General features: G+C 38.8%; 1 protein-coding gene and 1 long non-coding RNA gene across 3 annotated transcripts in view; one reads left to right on the plus strand and one right to left on the minus strand.

Annotated features, from left to right (window-relative positions):
- The window catches only part of LPAR3 (lysophosphatidic acid receptor 3), a 68,292-nt gene that overhangs the window by 17,804 nt on the left and 32,234 nt on the right, over positions 1-18,254 (minus strand). The gene's annotated exons all lie outside the window — the stretch shown is intronic.
- The window catches only part of LOC105710452 (uncharacterized), a 56,046-nt gene that overhangs the window by 13,325 nt on the left and 24,467 nt on the right, over positions 1-18,254 (plus strand). The gene's annotated exons all lie outside the window — the stretch shown is intronic.

An 18,254-nucleotide genomic window follows, 5' to 3' on the forward strand; every position in this document is an offset into this window, starting at 1 on the left:
CACCATTATGTAGTGTCCTTCTTTGTCTCTTCTGATTTTTGTTGGTTTAAAGTCGATTTTATCCGAGACTAAAACTGCAACCCCTGCTTTTTTCTGCTCTCCGTTTGCTTGGCAGATCTTCTTCCATCCCTTTATTTTGAGTCTATGTGTGTCTTTGCATGTGAGATGGGTCTCCTGAATACAGCACACCGATGGGTTTTGACTTTTTACCATTTGCTAGTCTGTATATTTTGATTGGGGCATTAGGCCATTTACATTTAATGTTAATATTGTTATGAGTGGGAGGATCCAAGATGGCCGAATAGGAACAGCTCTGGATTGCAGTTCCCAGTGAAAAATGCAGATGGTGAGTGATCACCATATTTCCAAACAAATTTTTACTGCCCACAGACCAGGAGATTCCTGGGCAGAAAAGTGCCATGAGTCTCCAGCGTGGCTGTTTCAGTTGATGCAGTGGGTCTCCATACAAAAACTCACACAAATTCGGGCACAGTTTCAACTGGTGACTGGAACACCTGGGAGACAGAGTCGCCCATTCAACTGAAAAAAAGGGGGCTGAAACAGGGAGCCAGGTGATCTGGCTCCACTGGTCCCACCCCTACAAAGTCTGGTAATCTGAAACGCTCTGGACTGAGAGTTTCAGAGCAAGCACAGCTGGACCCAGGACAGTCCAGCTCTGTCGGGGGAAGGGTGTTCACCATTACCGAAGCAGTCCACCACTACCAAGGCAGTCCACTATCACTGAGGCACCCCACCATTACTGAGGCAGTCTGCCATTACTGAGGCAGTCTACAATTACCGAAGCAGTCCGCCATTACCAAGGCAATCCGTCATTACCAAGGCAGTCCGCCATTACAGAGACAGTCCGCCATTACTCAGGCAGACCACCATTACTGAGGCAGTTCTAACTATATCCTTATAAACAAAACTGCAAGGAAGTTTGCACAGCAGCTGGATAGAGCACATGGCAGCTCAGCAATGCCTCTGCTGGCAGACTGTGACTAGGCTACCTCCCCACTGGGCAGGGCATCTCTGAAAAAAGGCAGCAGAATGACAGGAACTTATAAATAAAGACCCACCTTTCTGGGACAGAGTACCTGGGAAAAATAGGTGGTTATGAGTTCTGCTGCCGTAGACTTAAATGTACCTGCCCAGCAGCTCTGAACAGAACAATGGAGCTCACAGCTCAGCACTTGAGCTCCTATAAGGGACAGACTGTCCCCTCAAGCAGCTTCCTGATCCCTGTATAACCAAAGAGACACCTCATAAAGGAGAGCTCAGGCTGACATCTGGTGGGTATTCTTCTGGGACAAAGATAACAGAAGAAGAAACTGACAGCAACCCTTACTGTTCTGCAGCCACTGCAGGTGATCCCCAGGCAAGCAGGGTCTGGAGTGGACCTCCAGCAGTCCTACAGCAGAGAGGCCTGACTGTTAGAGGGAAAACTAAGAAACAGAAAGAAATAACTTCATCAGCAACAAAAAGGATGTCCTCTCAGAGACCCCATCTGAAAGTCACCAACCACAAGGACCACAAGTAGATAAATCCACAAAGATGGGAAGAAACAAGCACAAAAAGGATGAAAACACCCAAAACCAGAATGCGTCTCCTCCTCCAAGGGATCACAACTCCTCACCAGCAAGGGAACAAGGCTGGATAGAGAATGAGTCTGATGAATTGATAGAAGCAGGCTTCAGAAGGTGGGTAATAACAAACTTCTCTGAGCTAAAAGAACATGTTCTAACCCAATGCAAAGAAACCAAGAACATTGAAAAAAGGTTCGACAAAATGTTAACGAGAATAAACAGCTTAGAGAGGAATATAAATGAATTGATGGAGCTGAAAAAAACAACACCAGAACTTCGTGAAGCATACACAAGTTTCAACAGCCAACTCGAGTAAGCAGAAGAAAAGATATCAGAGATTGAAGATCAACTCAATGAAATAAAATGAGAAGGCAAGATTAGAGAAAAAAGAGTAAAAAGAAAATGAACAAAGCCTCCAAGAAATATGGGATTAAGTGAAAAGACCTAATCTACGCTTGATAGGTGTACCTGAATGTGACAGAAAGAATGAATCCAAGCTGGAAAACACTCTTCAGGGTATTATCCAGGAGAACTTCCCCAACCTAGCAAGGCAGGCAAACATTCAAGTCCAGGAAATACAGAGAACACCACAAAGATATTCTTCAAGAAGAGCAACCCCAAGGCACATAATAGGCAGATTCACCAGGGTTGAAATCAAGGAAAAAATGCTAAGGGCAGCCAGAGAGAAAGGTCGGGTTACCCACAAAGGGAAGCCCATCAGACTCACAGCAGATCTCTCAGCAGAAACCCTACAAGTCAGAAGAGAGTGAGGGACAATATTCAGCATCCTTAAAGAAAAGAACGTTCAACCTAGAATTTCATATCCAGCCAAACTAAGCTTCATAAGTGAAGGAGAAATAAAATCCTTTATGAACAAGCAATTGCTTAGCGATTTCATCACCACCAGGCCTGCTTTACTAGAGCTCCTGAAAGAAGCACTAAACATAGAAAGGAACAACCAGTACCAGCCACTCCAAAACCGTACCAAATGGTAAAGAGCATCGACACAATGAAGAAACTGTCAACTAATGGGCAAAACATCCAGCTAGCATCCAAATGGCAGGATCAAATTCACACATAACAATAATAACCTTAAATGTAAATGGGCTAAATGTCCCAATCAAAAGACACAGACTGGCAAATTGGATAAAAAGTCAAAACCCATGGGTGTGCTGTATCCAGGAAACCCATCTCACATGCAAGGATACATATAGGCTCAAAATAAAGGGATGAAGGAAGATCTACCAAGTGAATGGAGAGCAAAAAAAAGCAGGAGTTGGCAATCCTAGTCTCTGATAAAATAGACTTTAAACCAACAAAGATCAAAAGAGACAAAGAAGGGCATTACATAATGGTAAAACAATCAATGCAACAAGAAGAGCTAACGATCCTAAATATATATGCCCAATACAGGAGCACCTAGATACATAAAGCAAGTTCTAAATGACTTACAAAGAGACTTAGACTCCCACACAATAATAGTGGGAGACTTTAACACTCCACTGTCAATATTAGACAGATCAATGAGACAGAAAATTAACAAGCATATCCAGGACTTGAACTCAGACCTGGATCAAGCAAACCTAATAGACATTTACAGAACTCTCCACCCCAAATTCACAGAATATACATTCTTCTCAGCACCACATCACACCTACTCTAAAATTGACCACATAATTGGAAGTAAATCACTCCTCAGCAAATGAAAAGGAACGGAAATCATAACAAACAGTCTCTCAGACTACAGTGCAATCAAATTAGAACTCAGAATTCAGAAACTAACGCAGAACCACACAACTTCATGGAAACTGAACAACTGGCTCTTGAATGTTAACTGGATAAACAATGAAATGAAGGCAGAAATAAAGATGTTCTTCGAAACCAGTGAGAACAAAGACGCAATGTACCAGAATCTCTGGGACACATTTAAAGCAGTGTCTGGAGGGAAATTTATAGCAATAAATGCCCACATGAGAAGCAAGGAAAGATCTAAAATTGACAGCCTATCATCAAAATTGAAAGAGCTAGAGGAGCAAGATCAAAATAATTCAAAAGCTAGCAGAAGACAAGGAATAAAGAACATTAGAGCAGAGCTGAAGGAGATAGAGACACAAAAAACCCTTCAAAAAGTCAATAAATCCAGGAGCTCGTTTTTCAAAAGAGCAACAAAATAGATCACTAGTCAGATACATTAAAAAGGAAAGAGAGAATAATCAAATAGATGCAATAAAAAAACGATAAAGGGGATATCACCACAGATTACAGAAATACAAATCACCATCAGAGATTACTACAAGCAACCCTATGCACATAAACCAGTAAACCTGGAAGAAACGGATAAATTTCTGGACACTTACACCCTCCCAAGCCTAAACCAGGAAGAAGTCAAAACCCTGAATAGTCCAGTAACAAGGGCTGAAGTTGAGGCAGCAATTAATAGCTTAGCAACCAAAAAAAGCCCAGGTCCAGATGGGCTCACAGCCGAATTCTACCAGACATACAAAGAGGAGCTGGTATCACTCTTTCTAAAACTATGCCAAACAATCCAAAAAGAGGGAATCCTCCCCAACTCATTTTATGAGACCAACATCATCCTGATACCAAAACCCGGCAGAGACTCAACAAGAAAAGAAAACTTCAGGCCAATATCTATGATGAACATAGATGCAAAAATCTTCAATAAAATACTGGCAAACCAATTGCAACAGCACATCAAAAAGCTTATCCATCATGATCAAGTAGGTTCATCCTGGGGATGCAAGGATGGTTCAACATACACAAGTCTATAAACGTAATTCACCACATACACAGAATCAAAGACAAAAACCACATGATTATCTCAACAGATGCAGAGAAGGCCTTCGACAAAATTCAACAGCCCTCTATGCTAAAAATTCTCAATAAACTAGATATCGATGGAACGTATCTCAAAATAATAAAAGCTATTTATGACAAACCCACAGCCAATATCATACTGAATGGGCAAAAACTGGAAGCATTCCCTTTGAAACCTGGCACTAGACAAGGATGTCCTCTCTCAGCACTCCTATTCAATATAGTATTGGAAGTTCTAGCCAGAGCAATCAGGCAAGAAAAAGAAATAAAGGGTATTCAATTAGGAAAGGAGGAAGTCAAACTGTCTCTGTTTGCAGACGACATGATTGTATATTTAGAAGACCCTAGTGTCTCAGCCCAAAATCTCCTTAAGCTGATAAGCAACTTCAGCAAAGTCTCAGTATACAAAATCTATGTGCAGAAATCACAAGCATTCCTATACACCAATAACAAACAGAGAGCCAAATCAAGATCGAACTAACATTCACAATTGCTACAAAGAGAATAAAATACCTAGGAATACAACTAACAAAGGATGTAAAGGACCTCTTCGAGGAGAACTACAAACCACTGCACAAGGAAATAAGAGAGGACACAAACAGATGGAGAAACATTCCATGCTCATGGTTAGAAAGAATCAATATTGTGGAAATGGCCATACTCCCCAAAGTAATTTATAGATTCAATGCTATCCCCATCAAGCTACCAATGATCTTCTTCACAGAACTGGAAAAAACCACCTTAAACTTCATATGGAACCAAAAGAGAGCCCGCATAGCCAAGTCAATTCTAAGCAAAAAGAACAGAGCTGGCGGCATCACGCTATCTGACTTCAAACTATACTACAAGGCTACAGTAACAAAACAGCATGGTACTGGTACCAAAACAGAGATATAGACCAATGGAACAGAACAGAGGCCTCAGAAGCAATGCCACACATCTACAACCATCTGATCTTTGACAAACCTGACAAAAACAAGCAACGGGGAAAGCATTCCCTGTTTAATAAATGGTGTTGGGAAAACTGGCTAGCCATGCGCAGAAAGCAGAAACTGGACCCCTTCCTGACACCTTACACTAAAATTAACTCCAGATGGATTAAAGACTTAAACATAAGACCTAACACCATAAAAACCTTAGAAGAAAACTGAGGCAAAACCATTCAGGATATAGGCATAGGCAAGGATTTCATGACTAAAACACCAAAAGCATTGGTAACAAAAGCCAAAATAGACAAATGGGATCTAATTAAACTACAGAACTTCTGCACAGCAAAAGAAACAATCATTAGAGTGAACTGGCAACCAACAGAATGGGAAAAAATGTTTGCAATCTACTCATCTGACAAAGGACTTATATCCAAAATCTACAAAGAACTAAAACAGATTTACAAGACTAAAACAAACAAACCCATTCAAAAGCGGGCAAAGGATATGAACAGATGCTTTTCAAAAGAAGAAAAATGTAAGGCCAACAAACATATGAAAAACTGCTCATTATCACTGGTCATTAGAGAAATGCACATTAAAACTACATTGAGATACTATCTCACGCCAGTTAAAACAGCGATCATTAAAAAATCTGGAGACAGATGCTGGAGAGGATGTGGAGAAGTGGGATCACTTTTACACCATTGGTGGAAGTGTAAATTAGTTCAACCATTGTGGAAGACAGTGTGGTTATTCCTCAAGGACCTAGAATAGAAATTCCATTTGACCCAGCAATCCCATTACTGGGTATATATCCAAAGGATTATAAATCGTTCTAATATAAGGACACATGCACAAGTATGTTCACTACAGCACTGTTTACAATAGCAAAGACTTGGAACCAACCCAAATGCCCATTGATGATAGACTAGACAGGGAAAATGTGGCACATATATACCATGGAATACTATGCAGCCATAAAAAACGATGAGTTTTTGTTCTTTGTAGGAACATGGATGAACCTGGAAACCATCGTTCTCAGCAAACTGACCTTGATTCAGAGAATCAAGCACTGCATGTTCTCACTCATAGGCGGGTGTTGAACAATGAGAACACATGGACACAGGGAGGGGAGCATCACACACTGAGGTCTGTTAGGGGGGACTATGGGAGGGACAGTGGGGGGTAGGGAGTTGGGGAGGGATAACATGGGGAGAAATGCCAGATATAAGTGATGGGGATGGAGGCAGCAAACCATATTGCCATGTATGGACCTATGCAACAACGCTGCATGTTCTTTACATGTACTCCAGAACCTAAAATGCAATAAAATACACATATATGTATACACACACACACATAAAAATTTGGCAACAAGAAATCAAATAAATAAATGTAGGTGTCCTGAATCCATAAAGTGAATTTCCTCACTAATTATATTGCTTTTCCTCCATAGTTTGACATTCAAGGTTACCTTGTGTTTTTAAAATTTACATTTCTATTACTTCTTTCATGTAGGTCAGTAATTCTCCAAGTATGGCCATGGAATAGTTAGACTGGTCTAGGTATTTGAGTTTTTATTTCTGGTTGCTGATGTAGCTTTACTGAATTGGAAAAATCTCAGCAGGATGACAGACTCTACCTTACTAATATGAGCCCCAGTTAAATCTGATACACAATATAATTTGAAATCATGCTTCTCATCAGTCATATCTATATCAATATACCTATTTATTTTCTGCATTTTCAGTTTAGAGTCATACAGATGGTTGGTACTCAGTAAATGCTTATTAAATCAAATTCTAAATATAATTTTAGAATTCTTGAGAAAGAAGTTTAATCTTCTTTTATATTTAGTCAATCAAGTAGTTGTCCATGATAATAGTTAACAGAACTCTCCTATAACTTTCTAAACGATTGTAGAGGTTACAGGAGGCAATACAGAGAGCACAAGAAAAAGGACTAGATTGCAAAATTTTAGCATAGATTATTGACGAATGGATAGCCTCTCACATATATTTTTAAATTATGTATAACAGCAACAAATAATATGTATTATAGGTCAGTAGCACTCAACAGCTATATCTTAAGGATAGATGTGATTTTTACAGGTAGTCTGAAGAATTTCACTCATTTCATCATGCTAGTATTTGTTATTTTTGATGAAATCATATCAGAAATATTCAACAAGAACTTTATCTAAGCTTTTAGGTCAGAAATACTCTGAGAATACCATAGGTTTTCAAGACTATTTTTCCTTTCTAGCTGACATTTTCTTTGAACGGTTGCCAGAACTTGTTTTTTTTTTAAATCTTAAATTTAGTAAACTGTAAAATCTGAACATCTATAAATTTAGTAAACTCAGCTATATCTAGGAATTTTATAATGCAGCTAACACCCCTGAAAATTATGATTTAGCCAAACAGTGACATACTATGCAGCTATTGAAAATAATATTGATATGAAAGATGTTTATCATATATTGTCTTTAACAAAAAAAAAAAGGTTACAAAACACTATGCATAGTATGATTCCATTCTGGCTAAATTAATTCATTAAATAAACTGATTAATAAATTAAGCAGGCATTTGTGCATGCATGTGCTTAGAAAAGATCAGATATCCGCAAATCCTAGCAGACATAATCTTTAGGCAATGTGATCCAAATGATTTTCACCTTCTTCCTTACATCTTTCATTATTGTCTTAATTTTTTGCCATGAGCATGTCTTTCTCTTAAGTAATACATCCTCACTAAAACTACCCGTTTCCATTTTGGGAACAAATATATTTGCATGCACTAGATTTCTAAAGTAAGAAACACTGTAAGATTGATACAAGTTGAGAAACTCGAAAGTCATAACTGACTTTCCCAATTAATCTTTTAATGGCAGTTTCACTTAATTTTATCCACAGTTTACTAAATAGAAAAATGCACCACAACAGTCTGAGGGAGTCATTCAATGGTAAAACCACAACATAATCCTTGAAGTGGAACCAATAAAAATTGTGTACAATGTGCAGTTTTTTACTGCATTATTAATTTAAAATTTGTTCTATTAATTGTATATTAAGTCACAAAAAGCACAGGGCAACATACTGTACTGTACACTGAGCCAAAAGTCACAAATTTTCCCCTTCTCTCCAAGAGCACAACTCTGGCTGGTCCCCTTCTGAAAACAGGAGCTGGGGGAGATGGAAGTCACTACAGATTATGTATTATGGGGAAGAGGTTGTCAGAGGATGAAGGTCCATATGACTCCATCTTCCAGATAACCAAAGCTTAAAAAACTTTCAAATAGAAGCATATCCTCCCATCCTTGAGAAGTAGAGCCTACTGATCACACCTCTGTCTTTTCTTGACAAACTGTCATCACCTTGAGCATGTTACTCCCAGAGTGGGCATTATCACTGGAGTGCTGCCCTTCACTTGTGCCCTCATGATGGAGCTACACCAGTGGTCCCTGTGCCCCTAACAGGCAGTGCTGACCATTCAGTTTGCTAATTTATGGTTGGTTTAGAATGCAAATAACCAGATCTGGTAAGAACTGCAACTGAATAAAGTCAACCAAGCTCTGAAGAATGACATCATGAAGAAGGCACACTGAAAGACTTTGAGACAACCATTTGTGTTCAGAGGACATTTTCTACCATGGGTGTAGGTGCCAGAAGATTGTTTTATAGATTAAATAAATCCAGGGACACCGAGAACACACAATTCATATCTACATGGGCTAATTTTAAAAATTCATTCTCTCTCATAAAAGATGGACAACATACGACCATTATGACTACTGAAAATTAAAACAAACAAAAAACAGCTAAACTAAAAGAAGAGAGGCTGGAGGGGAGGAAGGGGGAGAAGAAGAAATAATTATTTAGCAAGTATTTATAGCTCAGTTACAAAGTTTCATCTGAGATCTGGACACTGGCACTAGGACACAGGAAAACACATTCCTCTATCTCTCTCTCTCTCTCTCTTTTTATTTTCTATTCCAAACCCTCACTAAAAGCAGGCTAAGTGAGCCTTGGACACAGACACAGATGTAGAGATATTCTGCTGTGAGTGTACCCTGCTAATTCTTAAATAGCTTCTCCAATAATGCATTTTGCTTTTTTATGCTTTCTGCTGCCACGAAGGGAAAAAATTCAAATGGCAATCATTTATAGTCTTAACTTGGCAGGGGTCTGATTCAGAGCACCATTCAAATTCTATTGAAATATGTTACTTCTGATCATATCTAACTTTTCCCTAAGCTTGTTAGAATTGGCATTTACTCTCATTTTCTTCAAAGGGATATAATATAACACCATTTCTGTTTTCTAAAGGCTTTTTAAAAGTTTACTTTGTAATATACAAAGCAATGTAAGTAAGAGCACACTGCTCAATCCCAAGAATATGGCAATAATTACTGATTACCCTTTGAATAGCAGGACATAGGCCAGAGGTGCAAGCATGGACTTGTTTTCTTCCTCTCCTCGTTCCTCAGCTCCTTAGCTGACCCATGGCCCCCCAGGCCTCTTTTCTCACATGTTCTCCTTTATACACTTCATTTTCTCTTTTTCCTCAGGAATTCTGCAAATATTCTATTTGTGATAGCAACCTCTCTTAATTTAGTAATCCCTTCGAACTTCAAGAGCACTCCATTGATTCCATTGTTCAGTTATGGGTATGACATTGCTGTCCAAGGACTTCATGCATCATCCAACAAGTATTTATTAAGCACCCCCACCAGGAACCAATGTTAGTGCTAACCCTCAGGACACAGGTACACAAGGTGGACATAAGCTCTATCCCTAGCTCCTGACTTCCTCAGCTCCTTCTCATAGTTTATGTCTCAGCCACAAGGGGATATCTTTGGAGAGGTTTTCCTTTGTGCCACATAAAGTAGTACCCAGCCCAGCCATTCCCTAAAATATTATTCTGCTTGATTTCCTTGTATTCCTCTCTACAATTTTTTTTTTTTTTTTTTTTTTTTTTTTTTTGCTTATTGGTTGATTGGTGGATGGACTGATTTGCTTGTTGTCTTTTACCCCAGTTGGAAAGTAAACTTGAAATTGGGAACTTTGCCCATTCAATTCATCTATAGGTACCTTCCATGTAAGGTGTGCTATCTAGTTCCCCTCTAGAATTCTGATTCCATGAATCTGGAATGGGGCCCAAGAATTTGAATGTCTACCAAATTCCCTGAGGGATTCTCATGCTCAGGTGAAAGTGGGAAGTGCTAGAGTTTATACAAACCCAGATCTCTAACTCATCTGCCAGTCTCAAAGTTTGATGACCATATCTGCTTCCATCCCATTGGAGGATCCTTCTGCTGGGGAAAAAAAAGTGTATCTTCATCTCTGATACACTCCGGAGGCTCCTGGGAAATGTCACTTGGAAATAATGAATGGCATGGGCCTATAGGAACTTATAAAAGATCATGTCAGGCTCATGCTTAAGAAAAAAATTATTGGTAAGGCACAATTTGGTTAATAACATACTATGATGAATAAAATATGCATCCAGAAAAAGAAACATTATTTGAAAATGTTTTCTTAGTTTGTACTGAGCAAACTTTCAAAGTTTGACAGAAGGAATATGAGAGAATGGGAGTAGAGTAAGGAAGAAAGCAAAAAGCGGCCAAGTAAGGCACAGGACGTAAGTAGAATATGTGTAAGACACAGCAAGGGAAGGAAAGCAAGGACAGACAGGGCAAGCAGTACCGGGCAATACCATTAAGGCATCCCATAAAAATCCGAAGGGAGAAGGCTGCTCTTTGAGTTAAGCCCTAAACCGAAGTCACCATACAGAGATATTATAGTCCCTTACCTGTAAAACCTTTACTGAAATCTGACTGAAGGCAATGACATATCAGAAGAAAGAATGTCCTTGGAGCCAGGGATGTCAAGAAGGACCCTATGCAATTCCCAGGGAGAAAACTTCTTGGTCAAGGTCAGCCTGTTCTCATAGCTAGGATATCTCTCTTGCTCTGATTCTCTTCAAAAGGCAACCTGCTTTTAACTGGACTTGCCAAGTATTGAGTATCCGAACCCCTTGGTAATCATATTTCCTCTGTCCAAATAAATACATCCCCATTCTAGTTAATTAGATACATAAACACACTACCCAGAGACAGGGCAGGCCAAGGGAGGAGGGAAAGAGGCAAATTAGCTGAATGAGGAAGAACATCCCTCATTCACGTTCTTCCCCCACCACTATTAGTGACTGGTGACCTCCTCCTCATTCTTTGAAAGCCAGCTCACTTGTCACCTGTGTGCGAATTCCCATTCCACAGCACACTCTACACACTTACTTTCATATCAGACACCATCGGTGAATTATCCCTCTATCTGGCCAGCTAGACTGAGAGCACCTCAAGGGCAGAAACACTGCTCTTTTCAGCTTGGATTCTCAACACCTGATCAGACCAGATGCCAAGTAGTTGTTCAACTTTCAGAGAGGTAGCAAAGGAGAGCTGAAATGTCAGAAAGGAAACACAGAGGTAATGCAATGGAAAATTAAATGTGCTCCCTGACAGGATATCATGTAGAATGACTCATTCCATTGTACTGTTTTCAGATGGAACATTTCTCAAGCAATCGACCCTGATCACTTTTACCTTATCCCCAGGTGAGAGCAAAGCCACAGCGCCACAGGAGACCCACCTTATGGATTTACCCAATAGCCAATTCTGTTCCCAAGCTTTGCAAGTTGATTGTTTGGAATTTAAAAGGCACTATCATGAACACACTGATAAATGTGGCTCATAGGTCACTCAGGAAAGCCTATTTCACCCATATATAGTTGATTATTTTATAGGCAATTCCAGACTTAGAGCAATTTAATTTGTAGTTTGTTTGTTTTTTAAATCTTGGCCACTGAAACCGTTTTTACCCTTGCTAATATTTAGAAGTTCCAATAGTCTCCTCTCAAACAGTGAACCTCACCTTGTATAAGACCCTGCCAGTTCCAGTAAGGAGTAGAATTAGTCTGTCTCTGGTCTTTTGGTTATTTCTTCAAGACCCCTCAGTCCTTCCCACCACTCCAGATATCCCTTATGCCTCTGTATTTGAAAATAAGTTGGCCTGGTGCAGTGGCTCACACCTGTCGTCCTAGCTACTCGGGAGGCTTAGGTGAGAGAATGGCTTGAGCCCAGGAGTTTGAAGCTGTAGGGAGCTATGATTGTGCCACTGCATTCCCACATGGGTGACAGAGCAGGACTCCATCTCTAAAAAAATAAAATAAGCTAAATTAAATCTTAAAACATGTAACTGATTACCCTCTTTGCACTGTATGATACCTATACATACACATATACACACACACACTTTAGAGATACATGCTTGCTTTATGTTGTATAGGTAATTCAGAGTCAATAAAATAGAGTATTGGTAAAAATTCCCATTAGAGAAATACTGAACATTTCAGGCCCTTAGGTAGAAACACAGTTCCCTATTAAGACACTGCTCCTACTGAAAATTTGACTGAAATGAGTTTCTATCACTTTGTTCTAGAAAGCATGCAGCAAGCTCAAACACAAGGACCGCCTGCACTAACAGTGCTATACTGCCGATCCACCATGATGCCCCGTGAAAGGACAGTCACAGTTCCAATCTGTGTTGTCAGCCATAAACAGGCCCCCTACCCACCTAGGAACACTGATACAAAATTATAACGTGCTTTCTCTTGTTTCTTCCTACAACCATCAACTCATTTATAAATCTCTGTAATAACTGTTGGGAAGTCAAGATGGTTTGAAAGACAATACCTTCCCTCCAAGTGTTTGCCCTCTAGTAAGTCAAAATGGGCATACACATAGAAATAACTGTCATAGGCAGTAAATGACACAAATTGTATTAATGGAATAGGTGAATGAGTCAGGAACTTAAGAGACGATATCACAGGTTGAGGTAATTGAAGACAACATGAAGAAGAAGATAGGGTTTAGGGGCAGGGTCATGAAGGAGTTGCAGGAATTGAATTATTAGGGAAAAAGAGTACTCTCAATTTGTCCCTCTACCCCTCTGGCCAATAACATATAAATACAGCAAACACCTTCGAGATCAGGCACCATCCCTTGGTATAATAACAACAAGCTGGGTAACCTTCCGATGCACATTTCACCCAAAGAAACTGTTATCGCAGGTGGCTGGGCAGCTAGGGGTTCTCCTCTAATTTTGAACAGAAGAGTGTTAGGCTCTTCTTACAGACCATGGGTTTCCACATTTGGGTAAATCAAATATATTGAAACCACATTATGTCATAGTTTGAAAGAATCTTCTATTTAAAAAGTTACTTGTACTATCCTAGTAAATAAAAGAGATGAATAAGTCGAAATGTGTAAACAACAATAAATATTTTGTAAACTGTTAATCAGTGAAGAAACTTCTAAACTACATAAATACAGAGGCTGAGAAAGATCAAAGTTTAAATGTTTCTTTCTTTGAATTAGAGACCGTCTGCTTTGGTCGAGGATATGGGAGAAATCAAACACCCTAAATTCAGTAATGGGAACATGGTACACCATCTCTCTTAAACTGTGGACTAAAGACATCATGAGACTCAAATAACAAAAAGTTCATATTCATGTCCTTTAGGCTTTTCCACTACCCACTAGGAAAAACATTAAAACTTCCTGTTTCAACATATTCCTTTTTATTTTCCTGAAACAAATGTGTTTATTATTATATACAATGACTCACTTGGCATTTTTACGTAATGATACAGATACACTGAAAAAGATTTACTAGTTAGGCAAACTTGGGTAATACTCCCTAAGCCTCGTTTCCTCATCTGTAAAACAGAGGCAATAAATCCCCCTCCTGGGATTGGTAAGGACTGAGTAAGAGAATTGGTATAAGCCATCAAGCCTTGGGTCATCATCATGATCATTAGCTTGCTTTATTACTCCAGAAAAGACCTCTTAGGGTCTGACATTTGAAAATCTAGAACAGCATTGGTCAGAGGGGTGATATGGCACAGTGTTTCAGCATTGTGGCTTCTAGAGCCAGATTGCTGGATTCAAATCCCAAATCTATCACTTCCTTATGGGTGACCTTAGGCAAAGTGTATGTAACCTGTTAGCCCACCTGTACTTCAGTTACCTTGTCTGTCACATGGAGATAATAAGTAAGAATACCCAGATGCAAGGGTGGCCAAAAGGGCTAAATGACTTATGATACCCAAGGTGTCCAGAACAGTGCTTGGTGCAGAGTAAGGCTCTACGTGTCAGTCATTCTTGCGGTTGACACTGCTCTCCAGCTTTAAAGACGGTCAGAATCAAACTCAAGAGTTGGGAAGAGCTGGAAAAATGCTTTGAAACCAGAGATAAGTGAGATGCAGAAACTAGCTATTCTTTTCTAAGTAATTCCAGAGGGTGTTGACTTTTTAAAAATTAATTTAGTCATTTATAACAAAGCTGTCCAGATGCAGCTAAGTGAAAAAGACCTGAATGGCAGAAGTAGTGTGCTGAGACTGAGCCATTCAGCATGCCTCTATTACAGCCTAACCATGATGCAAATATATATTTTTAATTTTAAGTCCACTTTCTCAACTAGGTCATATAGATATCAGGGATTGGGACTATACATTGGTAACGTTTACTTTCATATTTCCAGTGTGTAGCACAGTGCTTGTCATAAGACAGGCATTTAATCAATATTTATTAATGAGTAAATGATCAAATGAGTGCATAAATGAATAACCTGAAGATACAGGTAGCTATGTGCCCAAGTGCAAGAAGACCTTTGAATACTAATGGAGTAGAATTTGACCCTTAGGTAACCAGGCGGGAGTCGATAGCAAACGAGAAGACAGATGAGCAGAAGTGATGTTACTATACCCTGGAAAATCAATTTTACAGTTCCTATGGGTCTATTTTATTGAACAGAGGTTTTATAATGAATCATCTTGTTTGCTTGGCAATTCTAGTTAGTCCAGCCAGAGCAAATGTATTTCATGGGGCCTTTGGCAAGACTGCTTTCCTTTTCTTTGTATGTGTGTGTACAAGATGATTTATAATACATACCCATGCAATTAAAGTATTTGATGTTTGTGCCTAGTTAAAATGAGATCAGGTCATCATCCCATTCTTATAAAAAGTCTTAGCAATAAATCTCATAAACTTTTTTTCGGTAGAATCACAGACTCTGAGACTTGCAAGAATTCTTAGAGGGTGTCTATCTATCCTCCAATGCTAGTAAGGCTAGAAGAGTAAGAAAGGCTGAAATACTAATGGTGGTAATGAGATAAAGAAATAGAAGGGTAGTAAGGCTAGAAGGAATCTCCTAAACAGCACTACACACAAGGGTCATCAATATCTACCCAACACTTCCCACAAGGAATTCACCCCATTGCACCAGGCTGCCAGCTCCACTGGAGAGTAGCTCCGATTTTTAGAAAAATCTTCTGACAATGAGCTAAAATATTCTTTCTGTAACTTCTACTTGGTCCTAATTTTAATTCCAGACCTCTGAAATAAGATTCCTTTTCCAGGTAACAATTCTTAAAATGTTTTAAGAGAATTGCTATGCCATTTCTTCTCTTCTTTGGTGATACTTTCCCAATTCCTTCATCTGTTCTGGATCCTTCAAAACTCCAGTTACCTTCCTACAGGTGCCTACTCCACTGACTAAATTCCTCTTAAAATATGATGGCCGGAATTGGCCTTAAGATGCATCATGGACTGACTTGTGTCCAAAGAAGGCAAAACAATATGTTCTCCAACTGTGGATTCTACACCTTTGATTCACGTGTCTGCAATTGCATTTCCCTTTTTGGACAACCACTTGGCATGATGTCATCTACCCCACAGCATTTCTGGTTCTTAGAAACCCTTAAGTCTTTTGTTTTTCCAGAACATGCACTGTTATCAAGAAGGTCTTACTCATCTTTGTGTAGTTATGATTTGCAAACGTGTATGTGTGTGTATGTGTGTTTTATCTAAATAATGAGCATATCTACTATCTTAAAATGTTGTTCTTGCTTGTTTTGGCATATCACTCTACTCCACTGATGGCTATTTAGATCTGGAACCTCCAACCTACATACTAGCTATTCTTCTCACATATTTTACCACTTATGTGCAAATTTTAAAATATCTTCTACAAGTCCAATATTACTATTTTGCTCAAGAAATACAGACCAACTGCAGACTTCGCTGGCACTCCTTAAGATTCTTGCTAGATTGACAACAATCTTGTCTTATCTTCAGGTGTAACTGTTCAATTATTGATGAATCTCCTAACTGTTCTAGCACCCTGCCCACAGTTCTTGGTCAACTGAATATTGCATCCAATTATCAAAGGCCTTCTTGACATCCACATACTACATACTTTCTAGAGCATTCTCTTTAGCCACCTTATCACAAAATGTAAATTGAGTTAATTTGTTTAATTTACTTGGTGTTGTATGAATATCACTTTTTTTTTAAAATTTTTGCTTAGAAACCCATTCTACATGGCTGGGTGTGGTGGCTCATGCCTGTAATCCCAGCACTTTGGGAGACCAAGGTGGGCAGACTGCTTGAGCCCAGAAGTTCAAGACTAACCTCGGCAACATGGCAAAACTCTGTCTCCACAAAAAAATACAATAATTGGCCAGGCATGGTGGCACACGCCTATAGTTCCAGCTACTCAGGAGGCTGAGCTGGGAGGATTGCTTGAGTTCAGGAAGTCAAGGCCTCAGTGAATCATCATTGCGACACTGCATTCCAGCCTGTGTGACACAGTGAGACCCTGTCTTTAAACACCCACACACACACACCCACACACACACATATTTTGCTGAGCATATAAAACTTGTCATCAAACATTCAAATAGTTAACAAATATAAATTCATGTATAATATAAAACCACTCATTTATAAAATATTTCCAATCTTCTGAAGGTGGCTAGAAAATGAAACTTAAAGTTGTGTTTAAAACTGACATGTTCCTTTCTTCTCAAATATATGCTATGTCATAGGGAAGAATAAGAATTTCATTTTCAATCAACTATAATAACTTATTTGAAATTTAATTTAGAAAATCAGAACAAAATCTTAAAATCATAGTTCTCTCTGAAGCTGAGACAGCCTTTTAGTAAAACCAAAACAAAATGAAACCACAGTTCTGAAATTTACCAGTTATTTCTGTCCTTTCTAATTGCCTCATTTTATAGATTAGAAGACTGAAGCTAAGTAAATATTAGCAAATAATACAATGAAAGCTAATATCATCCTGCAAATTAAAATCCTGTTATTTATTTTTGTTTTAAATGGATACACTGTAATTGTACATATTTATGGTTTACAGTTAGATGTTCTGATACATATATATGTTGTATAATGATCCACTCAGTGTAGTTGGTATATCCAAAAGCCTTATATTCTTAAGAAAAAAATAATTTATCACTAAAGGGAAAAACCTTACTTTATCACTTTAATATTTTAAAACCACACTTGATATGAATATCACACCTTAAGTATTTAAAGAAAGAAAATTCCCCTAGGCTGATCCCACATGGTCAGCAGGCATGCTTCCCTGCAGGTTCTGAGCCAGTCTGGGGCCAGCAAGAATGTGGAGTCTTTTCTCACTAGAGAAAAGAAAAACAAGACGACATCAAATCTGATAGAGTCAACAGAGGAGTGTATATACAGCCAAACTTAGGCAGAAGTTTCTCATTATAAAACATGAAAATACAGTGCATTCACAAGTCTTTATTACACATGTTATTACATGCCCACACATAAATAATATTCATAAGTTTGTTGACACTGAAAAGAAAGGCTGAAATACTAATGGTGGTAATGAGATAAAGAAACAGAAGGGTAGTAAGGCTAGAAGTTTGTGTGTATTGTAATCAAACTTCACTTTCTTTTATATGTCACTTCTTTCTGGGCCATTGCAAAATCAAAGGGTATATGGTTTCCATCTCTGAAG

Source organism: Aotus nancymaae, unplaced genomic scaffold (genome assembly GCF_030222135.1).
Source record: "Aotus nancymaae isolate 86718 unplaced genomic scaffold, 86718_ANA_hifiasm-v0.15.2.pri h1tg000007l, whole genome shotgun sequence".
In the NCBI taxonomy this organism is placed as follows: domain Eukaryota; kingdom Metazoa; phylum Chordata; class Mammalia; order Primates; family Aotidae; genus Aotus; species Aotus nancymaae.